At 37.0% G+C, this 18888-nt stretch overlaps 1 long non-coding RNA gene across 1 annotated transcript in view; it reads left to right on the forward strand.

Annotated features, from left to right (window-relative positions):
• LOC134547683 (uncharacterized) overlaps window positions 1-11366 on the forward strand; it is a 36857-nt gene extending 25491 nt beyond the window's left edge. Inside the window, exons 2-4 of the long non-coding RNA XR_010079544.1 lie at window positions 4224-4288; window positions 10327-10522; window positions 11016-11366. This is a non-coding gene — a long non-coding RNA (uncharacterized LOC134547683). The remainder of the gene's footprint in view (window positions 1-4223; window positions 4289-10326; window positions 10523-11015) is intronic.
• The last annotated feature ends 7522 nt before the right edge of the window (window positions 11367-18888 follow it).

Raw genomic sequence — 18888 nt, forward strand, 5'->3', positions numbered from 1 at the left:
ATGGTTCAAAGCATATATTTCTTCAATATCAGCTTAATTAGTTTTCTTATCTTTGGTCAGTGAGTGACTGTCAAATGAATCTGAATCGAGTCTGACCTAGAAGGGAATATACTCACTTATGTTTATATCATGAAAGATTTTTGATATTATTAGCACTGAATTAAAGAAATTAGATTAAATATAACAGATGATCAGAAGATCAAAGGTAATGTAAGAGAAAATCTTGCTTACTTAGCCTAGAAAAACCTGTTAATTTATATCCATAGATTTTGTGTATGTGAAGTGCTGCTTGGGTTTTCCAGAGTCTTTTAGTCTTCCAGGGAATGTAATTTGTGAGAGTTTATGTAATTCTCAGCTTATGAAGAGGGTTGGGATAAGCAAGGGCCAGGAGCTAAATAAATTCCTTGGAATAATGTGTGGTGTAACAGAATTTAAATATTTCAAACCCTATCTCCTTAAGGCTTTTGTCATGGGTTGACATTAGGCAAAATGCCAATGCACCCATGAGGGTATATTTTACCCAATAAAGTACTGTGAGATGTGGTCAAGAACAGAGCAGAGCAGGCCTAATACTTGAAACAGACAGACAATTTATTATACTACATAACAATGGACAATAGGAAAGGAAAGAAAAACCCAGCCACCCAAAAGCAGAAGAGAAAACCTCCCAAAACACTGCTTCTCCTCCCCCCAATTTCCATTCCATACATGCTCACTCAGTTGACTCCAGCACATTACCTTCATCTACTTGCTTAATCCCTCAACAACCCTGGGTTCCTAATCCAAATCATCATCCCTTAAAATTCAGACAATCCACATCCCATCCAGGACGAGAGGAGTCTCTCTCGCACCACAGACCCCCCCCCCCACAGGAAACACAGGTCCACCATCCCGTGTTCCCACGTCACCCATGGCACTGCCTCGAGGGGTCTGCCAGGGTGACACCCTCCTTTCCATGTCCAGCACTCTCACTGCCGTCCATGGACCTGCACTGCAACAGGGCTCTTTTTAAGGATGTTTTGGCCAAGTACCAAAAACCAGCCATCTTCTCATTTTTGGGACTCAGGTCCCCCCCATTTACCCCTGGGGCCGGGGGCTCCAAGAAGCAGGCCAGAACGTCTCTGGGTTTGAGCCAAAAACATCCACCCAAACACAGTCTTATTTATAGTCAGGAGGGTCCAGGGTCCGTCTATGGCTATCATTATGCAGGAAAGGTCCGGCCCAATAGGCCACTCCTCTTCATTCTGGCAATCGAAGGGGCTTCTTTTCATCTCACATTACCCTCTCGGTCCCAGGCTGTCCTCTCTCTTCTAAAACCACCAACTATGAGAATTCAGCGTCCAGGGATAACTCTCTTCTGCCTTAGAAAGAGTTAAAAGCTTTATCTCCCACCACCAAGGTCAGGCACAGGCGATCGCAGACACTGCAGCTCTCACAAGCAGCTCCAACTCGGCACCTTCTCTCTGTGGGGGGAGGAGAGAGACGGGACCGGGGGGGGGGAAGGGGGGGGAACGGGATGGGACAGGGAGGGGGACGGAAGGCACCTCCAAAGTTCTCCCTCCACCCCTCCATTCTAGATGGAAGCTGGACCAGCTCCACTCCAGCTCCCTCTGTTCCCCACCCCGAGGCCCACCTTGCTCAGCCAGGCCCACCTTGCTCCCCTCCCCCACCCGGCCTAGCCAGGCCCGGGCAGGGGAGAGGAGAAGACGCTCCCTCTCCGAAAGCAGAGCAGGAAAGAGGGAGTCCTGCTGGGAAATCCGGCTTTTAACCCCTCGTGTCCTCAGAGGCGTGTCCAACCTCTTAGTGGCCAACAAAGGTGCCAATACTCAGACCTAAGGACTGATTGGTTTGACCACTACTTCCAAAAAAACTCACTTCCCTTCAAACCACGACAGCTTTGAAATTTCCAAATGTTTTGTGGTGATGGGAGATATCTGTACGATCACTTTTTAGCAGCACTGTTTTCCAGGCAACAGCAACATCTCATAATTTTACAGTGGCAAAACTTACAAGAACAAAACAGTTCATCTTAAATCTAGCTTGTTGTCTGAAAATGAACAAACAAAAGAATATTTCTTATTTCTGTTACATTTGATGGCAAATTGGTTTCTGTCCAGTGGTCTGGACTGATCAGGACTGAAAAAATTGGTAGTTCTACCTTTTATTGTTTCTGACTCTTTTTTTAGATCCATTTTGGACAGATATCCTATGTAGTAAAAATATCCTTTGATGGTTTCAAGACAGAATCCCTTGTTTGTTAAGAGTCCTCCAGAGAATGATAAAAATAATGATCCATTAAAAGAACATAGTGGAATTGTCACTTTCCCCACACAGGATTTGCTGGTATCATGGATATTCTTAGCTTGGGAAATTAGAGATAAAAATTCATTTGCAAAATTGTTCCCTACAGTCTGTACTTTGCATAATTTACTTTAACTTAGTCATGCAATGATTCTTGAAACATTTCACTTGAGAATAAATTCTAGTTTTATGTTCTAGTTTACATATAAATTTCCTGACGTACAGTCCACTCTTTCTTTTGCTTTGAACTATCATCTTATCTTTAATCAGACCTTACTGCAAACCATCCAGTTCATGCACCTTGAGTGATCCATTTCAAGTTTTAACTCTTTTTTGTGTGACTATTACAAGCTTTTATTAGGCAGTCAGAGTGGATGTCAACTTTACAAGGGCTGCAATCTAATATTCACTATCAAGGAAATAGGAAGAGATAATTAGGATGGAACAGTTGAAACCTCAATGTTTGTAATAAACCAGCAACACGTTAGATTAAAATATTCAGTAGTGTTTCTATCTGGCACTGAAGGTGTCAAGCAAGGTGAGTTTATTGGGAAATATAGTACTTGGAACACAGCTATTTTTGGTTATGCAAACTGCATGCTTTCAGCCTGTATCTAGCAAAAAGTGATAGACTGGTACTGCCCCTAGAAAATGCATTTGACAAAAATAACCCCTTCCTTTCTGCCCAAAATACTCTTTCAGAAGGAAAAAAGTGTTCAACAATAACTGCTTTTTCACACACTAATGGTAAAAACTTCTGCCAGAAATGAAAATGGCTCCCTTTGATCACTAAGCTTTTTTGATTATAAAATACAGCAATGGTGAAGAATATTCTGCTGGGAGGAAATAACAAGGTTTTCTGTGATCAAAAGACTGTTAGAAGCTGATGTTCACTGCAATAGAGTATGGCTGCCGATCAAGCACATTTTCCTATGCATACAAGTTTATACTGGAACAACTTTGGGAAAACATTTCCACTATCTTTTCTCTTGGTGGAACATTTCCATATGCCCATGTTGACCTAGAAACAATGTCAGAATTAAAGTTTGATGCCAATGTCACAAAACTAATTCGTGTTTTAAAACAAGTCAAAGGAAATCATGTCTACCACCCTGTTTTCTTTCTTTATACATAGTCTTTTGTACATAGTTTTCTACACTTAGCAGGAGGAACAAAAGATAAAGAATCTAAAATGGAAAAGAGAAATGGAACAATGTTCAAGCAGCAGAAAGTGGAAACAGTCAGAACCAGGACAAGAGTGAGTGGAATGCCAGTCTTCTGTAGAGTACAAAAGAACATTTTATTTCCTCAAACACTCACTCTTGGTATCTTAGAGACAATATACAGGTGGAATGGTGAAAAATAAAGTTATCATCTTTTCCATCCTCCCTATCCTCCTTTTCTCACACAATCACTTCGTGGACACTACACTTGCTCAAGAGAAGCTGTAAATTGATGCTTAATAGGCACAGCCCTTATAGAGCATAATGTGTCATATTGTATTTTTTATTAAAAAGTATTTGCCTCAGCAGAAAAAAAGCATTCATTATTAATGATACTTTAGTCAATATTTAATATATTTCCATTCTTCAGAAATATAAAATTATTGATATAAAATATTAATTAACAACCAACATGCTGGAACTGTATCTCTTTTAATTACACTTAAAACTAAATTGAGAAAGTCAAGAATATATTTCAGTAAGTCTCAAGACAAGGACCAGCTTAAGTGGAAATACAGCAGAGTGCACTCATTTTGGTTTTAGTATCTGAGATGGGCACTGTGAAGTGTTTATTCTCTCTCCTAGCACAGAGAGCATCCTTCCAACAGCAAAACAGAGAAAGTAAATTCTGAACGTCTTTATGTATTTAGGAAAAGAATGTTTACTATACTGAGACAATATTCTTGTTTGCTTTTCTAGGTATGAATTATCCCGTTCAATGAAAGAAGATGAAAAAAACCAGGAAAACTAAACAAAACAGAAGGGTATGTAACTGCTAATTAGCTTTTCAAGACCTCTTGGAAAGAAGTACTGTGTATATTCATTCAAACATACCAATTTCAATTTTCTTGGCCTCATCATTGTCATCACTGTCTGCCTGTACACATTTTGTTTGGGTAGGCATTTATATTTCTTTAAGCTCTGACAGCTGACATGTATACAAACATGTGATGTTATGAAATGTTAAGACAAAAGAGCCTGTCAGCTGAGCCCTGTCCAGGACAGCTCCTGTCCTTATTTTTACATTACAAACAAATACAAAATGAAATGTAAACAGAACTGTTGGTGACATTTAGCCTAAAATATGTATGTTGCTTCTCTAACAAAAAAAGGCGTGTTTATTGAACTTCAGCTATTCTATATATTTAGATATTTGCATAGGTACAGTATATTTAATGTATTATTAACAAGCAAATGGGTTTAAAATTCATAAAGTGTTGAAACAGATGGAAAAAGTAACCCTCCAGTATTTGTCATTTTCTGTTTTACTGCTCTTGAGACCAAATTGATTCTATGTATTTTTAACATCCAGCAGAGGAGCTGAAAGCTTAGCTAGGCTATACTTCTTTTATGAAGAGGATAAGAAGACTAAATTCTTAGCTGGGATAACTGTCTCCCATCCAGAGAGAAGAAGGGAAAGAACTTCACAGAGCTAGTTTGCACTGAGAGAGGTTGAGTTCATTCAGACTTCCCAACAGGATTTTCCCAAGGTGATTTCTTGCACTGAAGCTGGAGACATAATATGAACGAAAGAATGTACTCATTTTTCTTCAGACACTCTAGAAGAGCCTGTAAGTTTAACTACCCCAGTCTAAAGGCATTATCTCACTGCAGGATGAAAAAAAAAAGAAGAAAAAGAAAAGACAAATATTAAGAGGTGGATATCATCAAACTAGCCAAAATATTTTCTAATAAAGAGTTATGAGATCATATCTTCTCTTTTTTTTTGTTTTTTTAAGTGGATATTCTCATCTTATAATGACTAGAAAGGAAATTGTTTCATTTCTATCAGCATATCTCAATATAAGCTAAAACCTAAGGTAGTTACCAGTTGCCAGAGAAGCACTGGTAGTCCTATTCAGAGCAGTTACCTAAACTGCCTCACTAATTAGGGGCAGTGGAGTTGTGTTGTTTTTTAGCTAACTTTGCACTGGTTTAACAAATGAAAAGTTTAACAAATGAAAAGTTTATCAAATGAAAATCATAAAACGTCAGTAGGGAAGTGAGTTGTTCTGGCAATGGGGTAACAAGCCGCTACTGACAGATCTCATTGATCTCTAGATAGAACAAAATGAAAAGAAAATTAGCAAAATATAATGCATTATTTTAAAAGTAGGATAGAATGGGGAGTATTTTCCTCCATTTAAATGCAAAAGTTGTGTCAATATTTCAACTACATTAGCCACCAGTATGAGGTGTGTCCTAATTCCCCAACCAAACCATTTAAAATGAGGTAAAGGGCCCTGCTGTGTTTAACAGCTACATCCAAAGTCCCCCATCTGCACCAACAATAAAAATTCTAAAAGAAAAATCTATCATTGAAGGCAAAACCATCAGAGATCTTTATAATCCCATAAATACAGCATGCAGAAAGCTTACATGCTTTTTTTTTTTTTGGTACTAATGGGAAGTATCTGTGCTAATATACTCTGCATGGAAAAATGAATAGACCTCCTCCGTGTGTTTGTTGTTTTAAAAGGTTTGACATCTTACTAAGAACAGGCAATTACTTCTTCTGTTCTGCCTAGCTTGATGTTTCAGTCTGGGATAAATGCCACAGTTATTTTGTTCATACATTTCTGTACAAATTAGAGGAATTTAATTTGTAGAGGGCTGCTTCTAGAGTATTCGACCTCAGAATCAGGCAGAGAATGAGGTAATGAGAAGGAATGTGAGGAGGAATGATTAAAATGTGCTATGCAGCCACCAAATACATGCAGAAAAAAATGCCTCTAAGTTAAAGACTTACATGCAAAAATACAACTTCATCATTAGAACTTGCAGCTATTGCTGTGCATTTCTGAAAGAAATTCAGATTTTTTGAGACAGGATGGCATTGTATTTTGTCTAATATTTTGCCTGTTCCAGGCTGGTTCGTCCTCCATATTGACATCTTTTCACAATACCTGTGATGTGGTTTGACATGAAGATGTACATAAAGACAGTTAAGAAACTCATGACTATGCTTTTAAAAGGATTGCCCTTACTTTATAGAGTGATGTATGTGATTTCTAGTTTAAATAAGGCCTTCTTTACTATCCACTGATTTATGATATGCCTTTCTGCAGTTCAGGACTCCATCAATACTTGTATACTACCTCTGTGAAGACACTGAGTCGCTGTAACCCAGTCATCTTCCAGTCTCACCTCCACTAAGATAAACGAATAGAGTATTTTGAATTCTTTTGTAGCATTTCCTACAAGCCTTAGGAGCTTTTCTGGCATTTAATTTATCCCTTTCAATATTTCTAAAACTGTGATATTTTCTTTCAAATGTGACATGAACAGTGCAGGTGGTGTTTCATGGCTCTAATGGCATATCCAGGAGGGGGAAAAAAAAAGATTTTTCATATATCTTGTGTATCACTCTATAGTTCAGACAGCAAATTCTCCCCTTTTGCACAGTCCTGATCCAGAATTTGATTATTAAGTTCTTTTTGTTAGAACTGTCTCAGTGTTCCAAGACTTGTATCTCCTCATCATATATCATTCATTCAGTATTTTCATCTGCACATTTTACTGGCAGTGATTTTGTATATACTTCTGGTTCATTGATTAAAGGTTGAACAATGTTGGAAGTCACCATGCCTATGGAATGTCAATAGAAATTCACATAAGAAATGGTGTTCCATCTGTCATGATTTATCATCTGGTTTATATTTCACTTCATATTTGCATTATTATTTTCAAGTACTGCTAATATTTATTCCAAATAATACACAGAACTTTGTCACAAATACCCTACAGGAAGGTGTTTCCATCAGTGCAATTATCATTATAAAATATATTTCTAATTTGAAAGAAGGGAATCCTTGTTTAATAAGACCTGTTTTCATTAATTGACATTAACTATGATTTAATCCTTTAATTCTCTACGAAAAAAAGATCGCTTAGCAATTTTTTCTTTATTTTTTTTTCTTGAAACTCAGACCAGGCTACATTAACTTGAACCACCTGGTTGTCCCTGATAACTTTTCTTTAGCGCTGAGAAACAACACTACTTTTTCAAGGCCTGACTTTTAATTTTTTTTTTCTTTAGGATTAAAAACTGTGAAAAAAAGAATAACAATAATTGGCTCAACCAACTCCTACATGACTCCATTCTGTAAATTGTCTAGATCATACAATTGTAAATGTTTCTCTCAAGTATCTGTGATAAATCATTTTCCTTGCGGTCTACTACTTGTTCTTTAGTGGCCTTGACTCTACTTCATTAATTCATTGATTCACATGTGATAGGAAAATTGTAATTCTGCTTTGCAAAACCCAAGCCAAAAAAATGGCCAACCCAAAAGATTTTACTAAATAGTGTTAACTCTTCTAATAATGGACCTCAGGCAGTTATTAACAGGATATTTTGTCATTCTTGTCTCATTAAATATGCCTGTGAATATATTTGTTATATATTTATGTATATTATATATATGAGATGTACATACATATATGTATGTGAATGAGACAATATCATGAGACATCCCCAAAAGATGAATTTTCCTTTTTTTAAAATTTTCTCCAGCTACTTTGAGACACTAATTTCCATAAGATATTTAAAATGCATCCTATTATTATTGTTTATTTCAATTGCAATTAGTTTGTAATTATTGGTTGTTGGAAAAAACCCAAAGTTTAATTTCATTATAGTAAAAGATACTAAACAAACTTCATGCAATTATTAGGTTCAAATTCCCGTGCGTTAAAAAACTTACCAGCTCTACATTCTTTAGAAATACCAGTTTCTGAGCAGGAACTCCAAACTGAGTCTCTCAACCCAAAATTTCCAGTAACAGCTTAATTCTTCTTTCTGACCGTTGTATAAAAATGCTCAAACACTCTCTCGTTCTGCAAGATTTAATTGTCAGGCTAGTAAGAATTCCACTAATGGCTTTTGTCATCAACATGTTGACCAGAATCCTTCTTGGCTCTGCCAAGCTGTTTGTGGTTGGCTAACTGGGCATATCTTCCTGCTGTAGGATTTATTCTGAGAAGATTTCACACACTTGAAAAAAAAAACCAAAAACCACCAAAACTTCAAATCCACAGTATATTTACATTTGGCATGCCAGTAAATTCTGAAAAAAAAATGGTTAGTATTTTCTAATCTATTGTTTCTAGTTGTGACTAGTATTATCAAGGCTATTTTCAATGCTAAGTATTTCCAGTTCATGCAGCCCTTACTCAGAATTGCCTACAAATGCATCTTTAGCACTTAAATATTAATGCCACATCCATATTAATTTTTTAAATCCCTCTGCTACTTCCAAATAGATCATGTGGCATCTCCTCTCTTTCAGATCCTTTGTAAGTTCCCTGCTGCCCTCTCTAAGCTCTAGTTCTGCTTCACCATGGGGCAGTACCGTGTGAATCCTTAGCAAAGGTATTAGAAAGCCTTATTCAGACTTCAGTGTGGAAACAGTTCTTGGCTTATTGTGGCAATGTGACTAAAGTAGAATGAACCTTAACTTTTTGTGATTGGTCAAAAGGGCAAGGATAAGGAGCAAAAGGGTCTTACTCATTGAACTCAGAGTTAAAAATTTAAATCTAGCCATTCTGAAACCATTTATTTTCTAGAACATGAGATTTTAAGCACTTATTGTAATGCAGTTGTATTTTAGTTTTCAATGTAAGGGATTTTTAAACATCCATAAAATCATAAACAATCCTACAGATGTCAGAACTTCACACAATTTAGCAGATTTAAACTTATATGCTTGCTATTCTGGGTTTGTTAAATATCATGCAAACTGTATATAATTCTTTCTTGTGAATATCTAGAAAGTGCATTTGAGTCCCCTGGGTTTTTTCTCATGTTGCGAAAATTACTTGAGAGCTGATGTAGTATAAACAGTTGCTAATAAAGACAAGAGCTGTCCCCTTTCCCTTAATACTTCAAACATTCCTGCTTTCAGATCTTTTTTGTTCTTATCATGAGAAACATAAAAATAGCAATTACTTATGTACTTAATGAATAAGAAAGCCAAGGAAAGTCTTCCCTGAAGTTGTTGCATTTCTGTATTACAGGCACTACATGAACAGTTTTAAATGAGCTGTGTGCATCAGCAAATAAAGTGGAGTAAGAATTTGTCCTTGTCTCTGTGTCCAACTGACACAGCTCTGCTCATGTTTACATGCCTAAACATGCTTTTTCATCATACCAGCTGCTGACATGTCCAAAATACTTATTGGGAACAATTCATAACTATTGGTGGTTTCTGCCCAGGGAAGTGTTGACATGTGTTAAAATAACTGAGACCTTGGATGGCTATCTAAAATGTAGATGTTTAGATTTTGTTATTAGAATTCCCCTCAAAGTCACCTGATTTTATGCATTTTCCTCTATGTATGAGTCCCACTTCAGGAGAACCTACATTGCAGGTAATAAAAATGCCACTGTTGTTCTGTGTCCATTGTATAAGACCTTTTCATTAATGTATGGAGGACAAAATTTTCCTTTAATGAAAATTGTGAGCTGATAATACTGGTGGACTAGCCAGACAATAAAAAAAATGAAGAAAATTGTGTCAGAGAATTGTATTTGTGCAGAACCAAGGAAAAAGATGAGACGATTACTAGGGTTTTCACAATAATATATGCCTTGACCTGTGGGACTGAGCCAGATGATCTCAGATGCTCCTTTCCAACCTGAACAATTCTCAGTTTCTATATTCTATTTTCTTCATTTTTTTCCTTGGTAGGTCCAATAGCAGCAAAGCTTTAGAATATATGTATATATATAACTGTATAATTATTAAAATATTTTTCATCTAATGGAAATTTTTAACACGAACTCTTTTTTCCTCATTAGATGTCTGGTACTTAATGAAATATTGCCAAACACAGAGTCTCAATGCCTGAGTGCTGACAATGACTAATATGTTCCCTCGATATGCTGTAAAGTGGGGAGAAAGTTGTTCTTAGAGGAAGACTCTCTTCTGTTCCATCCTGCAAGATACAGCAGAAGCTGATGATAACAGCTGTCACTGTGGGTCAGTGCCCATAAGGTTTGTACAAGGCTTTTGACATGAAGTCTTTCATCAGTGATCTAAGTACTTTTGCCCTACTGCAGCACCATATTCCTGAATCCATCTTTTAAAGCACAGAGCCTAGATGTTGCTTATGGTATATATCCACTTGATATTCCGAAGGAAGATTTTATTTTAAAGTATATTTCTATCAAATTGCCCTCTATAACCTCCTATTCAATGAAAAGAATGCAAATGGATTTTGGCAGTGCTTGTAGACATATGATTCAAGTATATTAAATTACTTGTGGGTAATTTGAGAACTTTGGATTTTGTAATACAGTACATGAATATGATTAGTTTAACCTGGAGAACCCCATTAATAATACACAACAAGTGATTGTCTTGCCTTTATGGCTTCATGACATGTTTGAGGGGGTTCTTAATGTTACTCTAAATGTCATTCTGAATACGATTAAGCTTTCTCAATGTTCTAAGCTAAGTGCTTCAGTCCCGTAATCATTTTTTGCAGCTCCTTCCCTGGACTTGTTCCAGTAAATTCCCTGTAAGATTGGGAATATCAGAACTGGATGCAGCAGTCCAGATGTGGCCTCATCAGTGCTAATAAAGTCCCTCCAGGACAGAAGTCTAACTGGTATGTTTTATTTGCTCACTAGTGTTGTTCCTCAGGAGCTGAGATTGGAACTGAGAAGGTTTAACACTTTAATAATGGCCTGGATGATGAAATGCACTGTTGGTAGGTGACACCAGTTTGTTGAAGGAGGCTATTCTAGAAAGCAGAGTTCCAGTGTCTTCACAAATTGTGGAAATGGGCTGATAGAAGCTTTATGGAGTTCAGTAAATGCAAATGGAAAGTCCTGAAGCTGAGATGGGGTAAATCCACACAAAGTCTGGGGGTCAGCTGGAGAAAACAGCTCTGCAGAACAGGACCTGGAAGTTCTAACATGCTACAGGTTGAACATGAGACGGTCACCCTGCTAGTAAAGGTAGTCAAATAAACCCTCTCTGGTAACAGCAAGAGTGTATCCAGCACATGCAGGGCAGTGATCTTTCTTCCTATGCCCTGCTGGGGTGGTGAAACATGCTCTGTAAGGGCCTGTCCTGATGCCTTGGGAAGTCCCTGTGGTCCCTGGTCCCATCTGTCTTCCATGACACCCTGCCAAACCTAACCCAAATACAGCCAATACATATCTTTCTGCTCTTCTTGCTCATAAATGTAATTGCAGAAAATAAAGAGCATCCTATTTATATCAGCTGGAGCTAGCTCAAATTTCATCTTTCAACTTTGGCTGAGTTAACAATCCAACTGCTTTTTTTCTTCTTTTATTTCTCATTTTTCCCTTCACTGTTTTTGCCGTGTTGTTTACAAGTTCATACTAAAATGATTAAGCAAGTGTTAAATGGTTCACTGTAACACATTATACTGCAAATCCACAATACATGAATTGCTAAATTTGAAGCCTGTTTGTAACAAAAAATCTATATTTATGCTAATGAAAGCCCTGTATCAAGTTTCCGTCTGAAAAAATACTCCTAAAATGTTAAAATGGGGAATAGATGGCCCACTGACTCATTAACAAGAATCAGTCGCCAAATGTAATGATTTATTCAGTAAAAAGCTCATATTGGAGAACAAGTTACCCTGCCTAAAATTTGATTTGATTACATTAAAATTGCCTAAATAATTTACTTTATCTACAAGGTGCTTTGCCAACATTACTCAAACCTATGAGATATATAAATTTACAATCATACAGAAAATGACAGTAAATTAACCAGTCACTTCATACAGAAAAAACCCAGTCACTTGTATGGGCAAGAGCCTAAAGACAGTGTATGAAAATCAGGACTGGAGCTCAGGATTCCTGAGTTATCACATTTGTCAAACATGCAAATTAAATTTTCTGAGTGCCAATCAAGCGAAATGCCCTCAAGTTACTGCTAGTGATGATTTCAATGTTAAAATGGGATGTGTGGCTATAGTACATTTGTTCAGAATTCATTTGTTTTAATAGAATTCCTTGCATTCCTCTAGAGGATAAGAATCTGAAAATTAAAACATTATTTGAAGCTTATGAAATGATTTATCTTATGATTAGTTTTTTGTGATGTGTCTGACAAACATGAATCAAGAAATTATGTAAGTACACTGCAATGTTATTATCACTTTTTGTTATTGAAACATCAAATAAATTACATCAATAATTGTTTAACAAACTTTGCACTGAAATCACAGTTTTGCCTCAATTTCACAGATTCATTAGTCTTGTGCTATTGCTGACCTTTGATGGTGCTTCATGTTGCCATTTTTGAGCTTTAGAGATTTAAGATAAGACCATTAAAACATTCACTCATAAGAGAAAGGGGAGATAACGATAAATATTTTTGGAGGATATATTACATGTATTTTCAGAGAATTGAAATTATCTCGGCGGGCAAACAACCTCCCCACACCCTCTCCACCAGAAGCTCTGTCATTAATAAAGTTCCTGAACTCAAAGCTAACTCAAAACTTGATCTTACATCATGGGGAAAAGGAGACGTTACAACTCATCCAAAAGGAGCAGACTAGAGCCTTGCATTTTATTCTGCATGTATTATTCTCATTTTGTAAAATGCAAAATCTATATCAAAAACTTTCTAACTGTTTCTTACATGATTTTCTGATTCGTATTTAGAAAACTATAAAACTAACTCCATTATATTATATTTTTATAAAACTGCAGATATTTTCAAGTAGTTCCAAGGATAGATACCTTTCTAAAGTCAACATCATTTGTAAGGTATTCTACGAAAATTTCAGGACACTATTTGACAAATAAATAGTAAAAAGGAAAGGATGTCATTTTTTAGAAATAATAAATCAAAAAATCAAAGAATTATTGAATAAACTGAGTTGGAAGGGACCCACAAGGATCATTGAGCCCAGCTCCCGATTTCTTATATTAACTATTATATTAACAGCTGATTTCTTATATTAACTGTTTTTTTTCTTTTAGAAGGACTCTAGTATTTCATCAAAGTTTTCCTTAGATATTTTCTGGTCCACATAAATGAAGTCAAGAATTTTTACCCATCTGAAGGGGAGTTTAGGTGTGTTCCTAAGCACAACTTCAGCTATTTATTGAAGTGAGGTATTGAGAGTTTCACAAATATCTCTAAATAGAGACAAGTTTTTGACCTTGGGTTTCCAGTATCTCAGGTCCTCGCAATATCACTATTAGCTATCCTGTCAAAGCTTATTTTTTAACTAAATGGAACATCTGCTGAGATGCCAAATGAAATTCAGCTTGTTTATTTATTTAGTCAGATGTAACATTTAATTAATCTTAATATATTTGCAAGTAATCTACAGAAGACATTTTGTGAAAAATAACAAATAGAAATCAGTGGGTTTTTTTCTTATTTAAGTTTTAGTTTAGAGAAAAGATCACTATTAGTTCAAAACTTGTATTTATGTGAAAAATCCTGACTGGTTTTAAAGCATGTCATAATCTAGAGTTCTTTTTGAGACTATAACCAATCGCACAGATGAAATGTTAAGTGATGTTAAAATATTGATGTAGAGATAGTGGGTTTAGTGTCAAAAATGATGTAATGTTACCTCTGACCTGGTGCTCATTTAACCCTTGTTCAATATCATTTATGAGTGACAGAATCAAAGAATCAGTGGAAAATACTTCTGAGATGGTTGAGTCCAACCTATGACTGAACACCACCATGTCAAGAAGACCATGGCACTGAGTTTCACATCCACTCTTTTCTTTGGCACCTCCACGGATGATGACTCTACCACCTCCCTGGAAGCCACATTCCAATGTTTAATCACCTTTTCTGTGAAAAAAGTTTTACTAATATCGAACCTAAACCTCTCCTGGCACTTGAGACTATGTCCTCTTGTTCTATTACCTGTTGCCTGTGAGAAGAGTTGTGGCTACATGCTCCTTTCAGGCAGCTGTGGAGAGTAATAAGCTCTCCCCTGATACTCCTTCACTCCAGGCTAAGCAGCTCCAGGTCCCTCAGCCTCCTCTCATAGGACTTGTGCTTCGGACCCTTCACCAGCTTCATCATCCTTCTCTTGACTTTCTCCAGCCCCTCAACATCCTTCCTGAACTGAGGAGCCCAGAACTGAATACAGCACTCAAGGTGTGACTTCACCAGTGCCCAGTACAGGACGATCATTGCCCTGGTCCTGCTGGTCACACTATTCTGGTACAGGCCAGGATGTCATTGGTTTTCTCAGGAACAGTGTGTCCAGCAGGAGCAGGGAGGTCATTCTTCCCTTATACTCAGCACTGGTGAGGCCACACATCGAGTGCTGTGTCCAGCTGTGTCCCCTCAGTTCAGGAAGGACATTGAGTGCTGTGCCCAGCTCTGGGCCCTCAGTTTGGGAAGGACATTGAGTGCTCTGTCCAGCTCTGGGCCCTCAGTTCAGGAAGGACATTGAGTGCTGTGTCCAGCTGTGTCCCCTCAGTTTAGGAAGGACATCGAGTGCTGTGTCCAGTTTTGGTCCCTCAGTTTAGGAAGGACATTGAGTGCTGTGTCCAGCTCTGGCCCCTCAGTTTAGGAAGGACATTGAGACGCTTGAGTGAGTCCAGAGGAGGCAAGAAGGGTGGTGAGGGGCTTGGAACACAAACCCTGTGGGGAATGGCTGAGGGAGCTGGGGTTGTTTAGCCTGGAGAAAAGGAGACTCAGGGGTGACCTTATCACTCTCTACAGCTCCCTGAAAGGTGGCTGTATCAGATGGGGGTTGGTCTCTTTTCACAGGCAGCAACTGACAGAACAAGAGGACACAGTCTTAAGCTTGTGCCAAGGGAAATTTAGGCTGGATATTAGGAAAAGGTTTTTTGCAGAAAGAGTGATAAGTACTGGAATGGTCTGCCCAGGGAGGAGGTGGAGTCACCACCCCTGGATGTTTAAAAAGAGATTAGATGTGGCACTCGGTGTCATGGTTTAGTTGAGGTGTTAGGGCTGGGTTGGACTCCATGATCTTGGAGGTCTCTTCCAACCCAGTGATTCTGTGATTCTGTGACCACCTGGGCACAATTTGGCTTTGGTTGTTGTTGACCAGAACCTCCAGATCTTTTTCCTCTTGGCCACTTTCCAGCCACTCTTCTCCAGCCTGCAGCACTCCTTGGGGTTATTGAGGCCAAAGCATGAGATTTGGCACTTGGCCTGTTTGAACCTCATGCCTTGTGTCTTGGCCCATTGCTCCAGCCTGTCCAGGTCCCTTTGCAGGGCCTTTCAGCCTTCCAGCAGATCAACACTCTTAACACAACTTGGTGTCATCTGCAAATTTGTTAATGGCAGACTCAATCCCCTGTGTTAGAATGTTAAGTAACAAAATGTCAAACACAGATTCCTCTGAGACCCCTTCCTGCAGTGAGGAAACTGCTTATTTATTTATTCCCACACTTCATTTCTGAATGAGTTACCAATACACAAGAGGACCTTCCTTCTCATCTAACAACACTTTTATTTCTTTAAAAGCATTTGGTGAGCAAGTTTTCTGAGTTTCTCTTAGATATCCAAGTGAACTGTTGTCTTTGTAATTGTCTCTGCATTTTAAGACTTGGGCTGAAACTTGCCCATTATGAAATATTTTTCCATTGATTCATTATTTCTATTTTTTATTATATTTATTTACATTTATTTGATACAGATAAAAGTTTTAACTTTCCTGCCTATAGTTCCCTGTATTCTTTATGAATCCTGTTTGAGAATTAATGTGAAATAAAAATATTAGGTGGTAGTATCAAGGGACCCACTAGCCCCGCTTAATCCCTGCTAAAATGGTGTGGTTGTGTGGCAGTTTTCTATAAGGGAATGCCTTGTTCTTTGCTCTTTCCTATAGTGGGATGATTTTTAAGTTGCTGTCTTCCAGGTGCCTTTTTCTTTTCTTTATGTTTGTATAACTTGTCATTTTAATGTTTTTCCCTCTTAAAAACTTGTGCTGCTACCTATCTACTCTGGTTGTAAACTTTAATCTCGGTCTCAGTTTCTTCATCTTGCATGGTCCTAATCTATCTATATACAATATAGATTAAAAACCAAGTTTATCACTTAAACATTTTCTTAGAAATCTGAACCAAGATTAGCAGTGATGCTGTATCAGAAGCACGCTTTGGATCACAGCCAAGAAGACAGCTAGAAGACTCTGACAAGGGAAGGAAGGATGATGCACACAGTGGAAGAACAACCAGATGAGGAGTTGAACAGCACACTGTGAAGCAGGGAGGTCACAAACTGGCATAGCTACCTTAATTTCTTTTTTTTTTTCTTTTTTTTTTTTTTTTAAGGTTCTGATGGGAATCTTTTTTCATTTTTTATCTCATGTGCAGAATTTCTAGTCTTCAAACCTTTTCACTGCAGATAAGCAGAAGAGCTACTTCTCATTTTGACAACCCTCTTCAGAATACAAGCTGCTTGGTCAAAGTGCTCTTTCAAACTTGACACTTCTCCATCACACCCATATTAATGGATGAGGGTTCTTAGAGTCCTTGTCAATACAGCTGGATGTGCAGATGCCTCTGTTAAAAAGATGTACCCTGAAACAGCTTCATAATGTCAGACAAGCTCTGTACACTGAGTGGAAAGGGATGCATAGATCACCACTCTGTCTCTCTAAACAAGGGAAAATGGGATACTGGTAGTAATTTTTCACAAGGCCGGAAAAAGGAAAAGAACAAGGAGATGTCAATCTCAAGAGAAAGATATTAAAATAAACAGCAATTTCTTATTAACTGGTGGTCACAAAAACTCTACATTTATTTCAGCTATTGCAATTGATATCAGTTAATAGCTTAGTCAATGCAGATAGCCTGTGTGATATAAATTACTATAATGTATTAGGATGGTTTTACTATAATGTATTAGGATGGTTCTACTTTAAAAATACATACAAATTAAATGACTATGTTAACTGAACATTTAATTATGTTGTTTTATGTACACAAATGTGAACTTTTTGTTCTAATTCTACTGAAGAGAGAGGATTCTCAGAGTCCCACCACAGGAATATTTCCTCTGGGGTTTCACTATTGTTTTACTACTTATGAGATATCTGGTGACTCCATACTTAGGTATTGATATAGTGTTTGGGTAACCTAAAGACATGTATCTGGGAAAAAAATAAAGAAATGTGTTAACTTTCATGCTCATCATGAATAGTGGGAGGGTGAAATTTGAAATTTTTAGAGCAAGAAAGTAGAGTGCCTTCCAAGTTCAAGGGGGAAAGGACTCCCAGTATGTTTTTCTGTACTCAAATAATGTATCAGTTACACAATCAGTTCTCTATAATGACAGAAACTGTGTGCTAAAATCCATAACTTTCCTAGCAAATCAACAAAGAACATCAGATACAATTGTGTGTCTAATGTGCTTAAAATGAAAATGTTGCAATTGTATTCCTTTACATTACATTACACTAAAGCAAACACAGTTGTCCATTGCTATCAAAATAAATCTGTTTCTAGAAGATGAGAAAAGAAATAAATTTACATGTTCTGAATATGTCTTGGTGAATATCCAAACGACATCTAAGACGTTACTTCCAGACTTACGAAAAAGGATGGTGATAAGTATTTTTTTCTTCCCAAAGTGATACACATTTGAGGCATTCAATGTACTTAAGAATATACTGGGAGAGAGAGAGAGAGAACTGAATTCCAGCCTTCCTTTTACCCATAGAGCAGATTCAAAGTAACAAGCACTACTGCTTAAAGGTAATATATTTTGCATGTATCCCTGTTTGAGCTTCAGTATCATAACTCCCAAAGAAGATGGCTCCTTGATGTCATGTACAGTACTTTTTCAGCTTTTGCCATATCATGGAAGGTTTTTGAAAAATTCTCTGCACCTTGAAAAGGGTTACAAATTGTGGTTGGAATGCACATGCTTGATCTTTGTAGTACTGAAATTATCATTAGAATAACTTGTTTATCAAATTAATGACCAAAAATAGTTTTCAATAGTTTTCAATATTACACATTCATATGTAAATATCAAAATATTTTTTTAATAATTCTGACTTTTTAAAATTCAATTAATTATGGAAAAAGCAGTAAATGAAATAAATTTTCAAGTGCTGCTCTCAGATCAATGCTATGCATTCCTTTTTGAAACAAAACAATCCTTGAAAATATTATATCCAGCAAAGGCGGCTTAGAGGGATGCCATATTCTAAAAAGAGAATAATAAAACCAGGCAGTCATTCAAAAGTCTCAAATTTATTTTGAATTAAAAAATGTAATAAAAATACATTTTAATATTTTAACACAGATGCTGATGTTTTTATGGAGAATGAAGAAAAAAAGCTGCTCATTTTTGTTAATGAGAAAGGTATGCTAAATCACAGTTGTAAGTATATATGTTCAAACAATGGT

This window comes from Prinia subflava, chromosome 2, assembly GCF_021018805.1.
Source record: "Prinia subflava isolate CZ2003 ecotype Zambia chromosome 2, Cam_Psub_1.2, whole genome shotgun sequence".
Taxonomy (NCBI): Eukaryota; Metazoa; Chordata; class Aves; order Passeriformes; family Cisticolidae; genus Prinia; species Prinia subflava.